This window comes from Leptonychotes weddellii, chromosome 9 (genome assembly GCF_054177405.1).
Source record: "Leptonychotes weddellii isolate Sample4059 chromosome 9, ASM5417740v2, whole genome shotgun sequence".
NCBI lineage: Eukaryota > Metazoa > Chordata > Mammalia > Carnivora > Phocidae > Leptonychotes > Leptonychotes weddellii.
The window spans coordinates 71,455,872-71,464,218 of NC_138377.1; the positions used below are offsets into that span (position 1 = coordinate 71,455,872).

An 8,347-nucleotide genomic window follows, 5' to 3' on the forward strand; every position below is an offset into this window, starting at 1 on the left:
AATGACTCATGCTGGGCTGTGGGATGTGTGCAATCCTGGCACAGAAACTTATTATTCCTGAGAAGGAGCTGGGATGGCTTGGGGAGAGCTGGTCAACTAGCCATCTAAGGCTCTTCACTGGGTTCTTTTAAGTGCTGCTAGAGTCAGAGAAGATGGGAGCAGCAAACATTTCATTGGTGTCGTTGAATGAAAGGTTCAGTGTGGGTGCCTTCTAGGCCACTGAGCAGAGAAGACCAAAAAACCTGTTTTTGACTTCTAAACCCAAAAATATGTTCTCCACCTTGATCATATGACCAAGTCTCACCAGCTGCCTCTTCTTATGGAATCTAAATGTTTCATTTAAATGTTTTAAAAGCTCAGGGGAATCTCATTAAGTATGCTAAATACTGCTTAGGCAACATAAAAGATGCCAAATGGAACCAATTACCAGGTGTATAAACAAACAAATTTAAAAACACAGTTACCTGTCAACACCGAAAAACACTCTCAACTTTAGAAAGGGAGAACTGACATAAGTTTGTTAATGGTCCTCTGTAAGTCAGTCCTTACCTGACACTGATACTAATAACAATGACAACCATGAATACAACAATACACGTCTGGAGGGTTTTCAGACCTGGCCCTAGAGGCTGGCAGCTTGCTAACACCTGTGATTTGGGAGATAGCACAAGGTACCACTTGCCATTGTATGTAAATATCTGCCTCTGACCTGCCAGGGACTTATGATCCTTTCTCATGTTTAAATCCCCAACTTTAGACAAGAGCTGCTAAGCATCTTATCCCTATAACTTTGTTCATAAAATAAACATCTAAGCAGAGAATGAAGGAAAGACCCAAGGAAAAATCCCCATAAGAATGAACAAGTTCATTAGATTGGCTAATTTACCCTTGGAATAGCAAGAAGCTGGATCCTGAGAAGAGAGCATATGGGACAACTACACGTCAACAAAGGTCAAAGAGTTTGATAGTCATAAGTTCTGCAGCCAAGGTATGACTTGGGGTATAAGCAAGAATGAGTCTGAAGGAATTTTTCCATTTATCATAGATCAGACATAACAAAGTAATGGCTCATAGGCTTAATCAAATTTACAGTTGCATGTTGTTCCTCTCATGGTGTTTTTTAAAAATTTACCTTTGTTGCAAATATTTAAAATCCTGGAGATGCCATCTAAAGTCTAGATTGCAGGATTCTTTTAAAAAATTAAAAGTTTTGGGGTACCTGGGTGGCTCAGTCAGCTGAGCGTCTGCCTTGGGCTCAGGTCATGATCTCAGGGTCCTGGGATGGAGCCCCAAGTCTGGCTCTCTGCTCAGCGGGGAGTCTGCATCTCCCTCTTACTCTCCCTCTGTGCTCTCCCTCTCTTTATCAAAAAAATAAAATCTTTTTTAAAAAATTAAAAGTTTTGTCATCACTAGACAGGATTCTCATGTGACAGTAACTGCTCAAAGCTGAGAAATAACAGTTAAGTCAACAGACTTATAGGGCCATTTGCTTACCGCAGTCTCCATTCCTCCTACTGTATCAAACCTGGTCTTATAGTGCTATGCCCATGCCTGTAAGTCGTAATTGACCTTGGTAAGGGGCACCTGGAGAGAAAATTCTTAAAAGGAAGATGATGATGCCAACAGTGTAGCGAGGTACCAAAACACAGTTTTCTGAAAAGAATATGGTCATATCTGACAGAATTGAAGGTAATACCTAGAGAAAAATTAATATAGCAGAGCTCATACTGGACTAAGTTCACACAGAGGTTCCAGGGACTCAGAGCAATGTGAGAAAGAGACAACTACAAAACCCTATGATGGGATGAGAAAGTTTTCCTGAATCTCAGCTTTTGATTTATGAGGAGGCAAACCACAAGACTTACTAACAAGTCATATGAACTTTAGAAATAGTCAAAGGCTCCCTGTGTGGCAAGGATGCAGCCCGTGTTTGCTTTCTCACAGCTCACGGATGAGGAGTGATAGAAATGAGCTGCAATAAAGGAGATTTGGCTTGGGTTGAACATGAGGAACAAATCACATTCTTGAATTATATACACTGAACTCTGAGATAATTGCACAGCTTTATAATTATTTGTGCTTAAGCGATGTGCGTCCAAGTCTTAATTTATAAAAGTGACTAAGTGACAAGAGAATGAGGTCAAGGCCACCAAAAGAAAAGTTTATTGATACTCATGGTTCCCTTGGAAATGGGAGAAAAGCACTCTACACAGGGACACATTGGGAAGCACCAGAGTGGATAAAGAGGCAGAAGCAGGAAAGAGGGGAAACATGACCTAGAGCCTTGATTGTGTTTTCCATGGAAAAGGCAAGGCAGGGAAGGGAAAGTAGCTTAGGACTGGCTAGTTTGAGTAATGTTGGCAGCCTCTGGACTATAAGGAGTGGTCTCTAGTTGTCTGGTACCTGGCCCTGACTGACTAGAGCAGGGAAATATTGGCCTGGGATATGAGAGTTAGATAAAGGAGGTGGTTGGAGGTGTGGACTTGGGATTAGCTGGGGAGTTTGTAATATGATTTTTGCACATCTGCAAAAGCTGCATCGCAGGGGGTCTAAACAATTCGGGCCATTAGTATGGCCCTGTGATTAATGGATGCCACACAAACAAATACAAAGTCTAAGAAAACACGGTTCAATCATTAAGGGAGTTTAAAAGGCCTTCAGTCTAGTCCCTCCATTTTATAAATGAGGAAACTGATATTTAAAGACATAATGTCATTTAACCAAAATCCAATGAAGCTTGTTAGCAGCGCTGCAAGGAATAGAACTGTCACACACTACTCCCAATTCAGTGACTTATCTGCTACACTCTATTGATTTATGCTAATATGTATATTGACTATGCACTTCCCTTCATCTTGTCTTGTGAATCTAAAGCAAGGATAGGCAAACTTTTCCTATAAAGGACCAAATAGTAAATATCTTAGGCTTGCGGGGGCGCCTGGGTGGCTCAGATGGTTAAGCGTCTGCCTTCGGCTCAGGTGATGATCCCAGCGTCCTGGGATCGAGCCCTGCATCGGGCTTCCTGCTCAGCGGGGAGCCTGCTTCTCCCTCTCCCTCTGCCTCTCTCCCTGTTCATGCTCTCTCCCTCTTTCTCTCTCTCTCTCTCTGTATCTCTGTGTCTCAAATGAATAAATAAAAAAAAAAAATCTTAAAAAAAATATCTTAGGCTTGCGGATCATACAGTCTCTGTCACAACTACTCAACTCTGTCATTGTGACACTAAAGCAGCTGCAGACACCACATAAATGGGTGTGTCTGTGTCCCAATAAAACTTTATTTGTGGACACTGAAATTAGAATTTCATATTAATTTTCACATGTCATGAAATATTCTCTAAAAATTTTTGTCAACCATTTAAAAATGTAGTAACTATTTTTAGCTCGCAGGCTGTACAAAAATAGTCAGCAGGCTGAGTTTTACCTATGAGCCACAGTTTCCTAACCCTTTTTCTCTGCACACTCCTTATAAAATCTCAGATGACTGAACCAGGTGACAGTGACCCACTCTAGGTCTTAGTTTCTCCATTGATAGAGTGAGGCAACTAGACTCTAAGGTCCCTTTCAGAGATGTGACCTTGAGGTTTTTGATAGGGGTATCTACCCAAAGACAAAAATGTGTTGTAAAAGGGAATCTGTGGGCTCCTTCATGGGACACTACTAAAAGATACCTCTCTCAGATAACTCCAAGAACCAAAGTCATTCAGGAATTATATTGTAAAGAACATTAGATACATAAAACTTAACAGTAAAATATATATATATATATTCATGAAACTATAAGTTTAGGGAACAGGATTAAATGAATTTCTCTACTCCAGGACTTCTCAAACCTGTGCATTAGGACTATCCAAAGGAGGGGTCTTCCAAAAACAGACTCTCAGACAAGGACTCGGGTACAGGTAGTTTATGTAAGAAGCAAAAGTAGAAAACACAAATGAGACAGGGAAAATTGAGATAGGGAAATGAGAAAAGCCCTATCACTTATGTTAGTGAACAAGTTAGCAGTGAGCAACTGGAGCTCAGTTCTGCTGGAAACTCTCTGGGAAACTATGATGTGGCTTCAGAACATTCCACAGAAAGTGGGGAGACTTAGGCATTTATCTATTAAGTCCAGCCTCCCAATGGTTAAGAGGTGTCCCTGAGGGTATGAATAGCCCTACACTTCCAGGTTGTAACTGCAGGGAGCCCAGAAGTTCCCAGAGTGCTAAAGAAAGCCCTCAGGCAAAGAAGAGAGCCAGCTCAAGGTAGGAAGCTATCCACTTTCCAGAAACATCTACCAGGGCTAAATTCAGAGAGGGGTTGAAGAGATAAGGTGTGAGTGTCGGCTATAAAAGGTGATGGGGGATGAGGGGATGGAAATCAATATTTTCTCACCTCATCTGCCATCAAAACGCTTTCTTCCTCAATCATCCCAACTAATCTGACTGAGGAATTCCTTTATACATGAAGCATCTGTCCTTGGAGAGATACTGCTTTAATGTAAATACAATAGTGCCAGTGTCTGGGTAATCATGATAAAATCAGAAGATCCCTTCTAAAATCAATGACAAGGCATACACTAAATATCAATAAGCCTCTGTCCTCTCTGGGGCAGAAACTAGGCCAATACATTTCACACAGTGCCAGGCATGAGGTCAATTCCAACATGGAAAAAAAAAAAAAAAACCCGCAAAGAACAATTCACCTCCAAATGAGGTTGCCATCTGAAGTGAAGCATGTCGGAGGAGGGACAGAATGTTCAAAGTGTGTTTGGAAGCATAACAAGGCATCACCATCTGCCATCTGAGTCCCACCTCCCCAGCCCTCTAGCCATCTGCACACCTGCTCAGGCAGGTCGCATCAGGGCAGGGATGGCCATGCCTTCATTAATGCAGTGGCAATAAAAACAAAAGCTCAGGAAATATCTCTAAAGTCCCTGACACCATTACTTTCTTACATTTGGAATCTGTTTCCATAAAGAAACATATGGAAAAGAGATTCATAAACCTAAAGCTTAAATCTACACAGGGCTGAAGTTTCTGTGTGAGCTGAATTTTTAGACTACCAGGTCATACGTAGAAAATCAGCAAACAAAGAAATAGCAGAGCAAATGCTAAGCAGAACCTAATCTGGAATCCATTATACATATTCTCATTTTGAACTGTGATCAATATAAGAATCACCTCTTTTCTACCTTCATTCAGATTTCATCTCTAGACCCACTTTTCCCAGGAAAGCTAAAATAAATCCATCCAGAACTAACTATGGAGAAGTGCCTCTAAGTGCTCGAAGCAACCCGTTCTCCTGGAGAGCCTTGCAGATAAGAGTCCAGTTTGGCTATTCCAGCTCTTTAGATCCTCCACACCAGAGACTGGGTTTATGTAAATGCAGCACACCCAAAGAGGAATAGAGCCTATCCAGGATCCATTCTGTAAGAAAGGCTATTTACTTGATCTGTCTGCTCTAGGCAATAGGATACTGATACAGAAGTTCCTCCCAGTTCAAATGTCTCTTCTTAAAAATAACTAAAAGGGTTTTTTTTTTTTAACTTGGAAATTATAAAGATATCAAAAGACACACTGTTAATAGGAGCTCACTGAATATATTACATGCAGTGAAATAGATATACCCTCTTCTAATTAGTCAGGTTAAGCATATGAATCTGTGCGAAGACAATCCAGCTGAGCAGTTAGATGTACAAGCTCTGAGGTCAGACTGCTTGGGTTCACCCTGGCTTCACCACTTACCAGCTGTGTGACCTGAGTCAAGTCACTCAAACTCTCTGAGACTCAGTTTCTTTGGGTATAAATGAGGAATAATAGTACAAGTTAATGAAGTGCACGTAAATAAAAATACAGGTAAAGTGTTTACCATGGTATCTGGTACATAATAAGAGTTTTTAAACATTAGCTATTTGTAATAGGCTGAAAAATAGCTCTCCAAAAGATATTCACATCTGAAAACCTGGAACCTAGAGTTGTTACCTTATATGGAACAAGCATCTTTAAAGATGTGATTAAATGGGGCGCCTGAGTGGCTCAGTTGGTTAAGTTAAAGCATCTGCCTTCGGCTCAGGTCGTGATCCCAGAGTCCTGGGATCAAGCCCCACATCAGGCTCTCCCTCCCCTTGGAGAGTCTGCTTCTTCCTCTCCTCCCGGCTCATGCTGTCTCTTGCTCTCTCTCTTTCTCTCTCTCAAATAAATAAATATAATCTTTAAAAAAAAAAAAAAAAGATGTGATTAAGTTAAGGAGCTTGACATGGGGAGATTGCCTGGGTTACCTGAGTGGGCCCTAAATGCAAACACAAGTATCCTTATGAGAGGGAGTCAGAGGGGTACTTCTCACACACACACACGCACACGCACACACACACACACGCACATGTACGTGAGTAAAGCCAATGTGAAGATGGAGCTGAGAGAGATTTGAAGGTGCTGGCCTTGAAGACTGGAGTAACAGGATCACAAGCCAAGGAATGTCAGCAGCCACCAGAAGCTGGAAGAGGCAAGGCTAGGATTTTCCCCTAGAGGCTCCAGAGGAAGTGCAGCCCTGCCAACACCCTGATTTCTTACTAGTGATAAAGATTTCGGACTTCTGGCCTCCAGAATTGTGAGAGAATAAATTTCTGTGTTGTTTTTTTTTTTAAAGATTTTATTTATTTATTTGACAGAGAAAGACACAGCGAGAGAGGGAACACAAGCAGGGGGGAGTGGGAGAGGGAGAAGCAGGCTCCCCGCCGAGCAGGGAGCCCGATGCGGGACTCGATCCAGGGACTCCAGGATCATGACCTGAGCTGAAGGCAGTCGCTTAACCAACTGAGCCACCCAGGCGCCCTAAATTTCTGTTGTTTTAAGCCATCAAATTTCTGGTAATTTGTTAGAGCAGCCACAGGAAACAAATACACTGTTGTGATATATTTGTATCAATTCTCCACTGCTACATAACAAAACTTGGTGGCTTTAAGCAAGAATATTTGTTATCTCACAGTTTCTGCAGATCAGGAATCTAAGCACAGCTTTGCTGTGTCACTAACTCAAAGTGTCTCACAAGGCTATAATCAAGGTGTGGACTCTGGTTTCATCTTCAGGCTCTCAGGATAAGGATATAGTTCTTCACAAGTTCCCAGACTGAGGACCTCAGATTCTCACTGCATGTTGGTCAGACGCTGCCCTCCGTTCCTTGTCACATGTCTCTCTCCCCAGAGCAGCACACAACACACAGTTCATCAGAGTGACCAAGAGAGAGACTAAGAGAGAGAGAGAGAAGATAAAAGTCAACATCGTTTTTAACCTAATCTCAGAAGTGACATCCCATTACATTTGCTGCATTGTCTTTGTTCTAGAAGTGATTCACTAGGTTTAAGACCCTTAATTACTTAGAATAAATTACTGCAATCTTTTTATTTCATAGCTCTCCTGGCTCTACATCATCAGCTGACCTTTTGAACACTAAACTCATCTAATTCACATTGGTCTGCTTGTTGTATAATGTAGGACTGGTAATTGTAAGAATTCCCAGTCTTTTGGTCTGCAAATGCTCAGCACAGACTTTAAAATAAAAGGGAAGCATCAACCATATTTCTGTAACTTTACATCGTTCCCATGTGTTTCTATGTAACTCCTCCAACTCTGAAAAAACTGTCTGCTATGTAGTTGCCTAGGACATGGGGAGGAATGCCTAGGAATGGCTTCTACCTGCCATGGTGGTAATGAGAGGATTTTTCTAGATTTCTGTGAATTTGGCACAACAAGAACAACTTCCAGCCCAGAACACTTTTCAGTCTCAATAGTTATTCCCTGTCTCAATAGTTAGTTATTCCCTATGTCACATGTGTCTCTCTCCAACCCTGGAATCTGTGACTAGCTTTCAAACTGTCCTTTTGTTTCACTAACATTTTACTGTTTGAATGTTCATACCACTTAGATCAAATATCATAGAACCTTTGAGCTGAAAATATCCTTTTTTTAAAGATTTATTTATTTATTTGAGAGAGAGAGAGAGATAAGGAGTGGGGGAAGGGGCAGAGGGAGAGAATATCCAAGCAGACTCCCACTGACTGCAGAGCCCATCTGGGGGCTCAATCCCAGGAGCCAAGAGATCAGGGCCTGAGCAGAAACCAAGAGTTGGACGCTCAGCCGACTGAGCCACCCAGGTAGGTGCTTCTGAGCTGAAAATATCTTAAATTTGCCTAATCAACCCTCTAAGAAAAAAAGCTCAGAGCAATTTCTCCCTCACATTCTCACAGTCTCTGATACTCTTGTGCTAGTATGGTCAGAGTTGGGTCTATTGTCTCAATTCCTAACACAGTGAGTGCGTGTACGTGTATGTGTGTGTGTCGTGCCTCATTGTGCACTGCTTTTTTTTTTTTT

At 41.7% G+C, this 8,347-nt stretch overlaps 1 long non-coding RNA gene across 1 annotated transcript in view; it reads right to left on the reverse strand.

The window, feature by feature from the left end:
* Window positions 1-6,619: 6,619 nt before the first annotated feature.
* LOC115941324 (uncharacterized) overlaps window positions 6,620-8,347 on the reverse strand; it is a 47,324-nt gene continuing 45,596 nt past the window's right edge. Inside the window, exon 3 of the long non-coding RNA XR_004076090.2 lies at window positions 6,620-7,224. This is a non-coding gene — a long non-coding RNA (uncharacterized LOC115941324). The remainder of the gene's footprint in view (window positions 7,225-8,347) is intronic.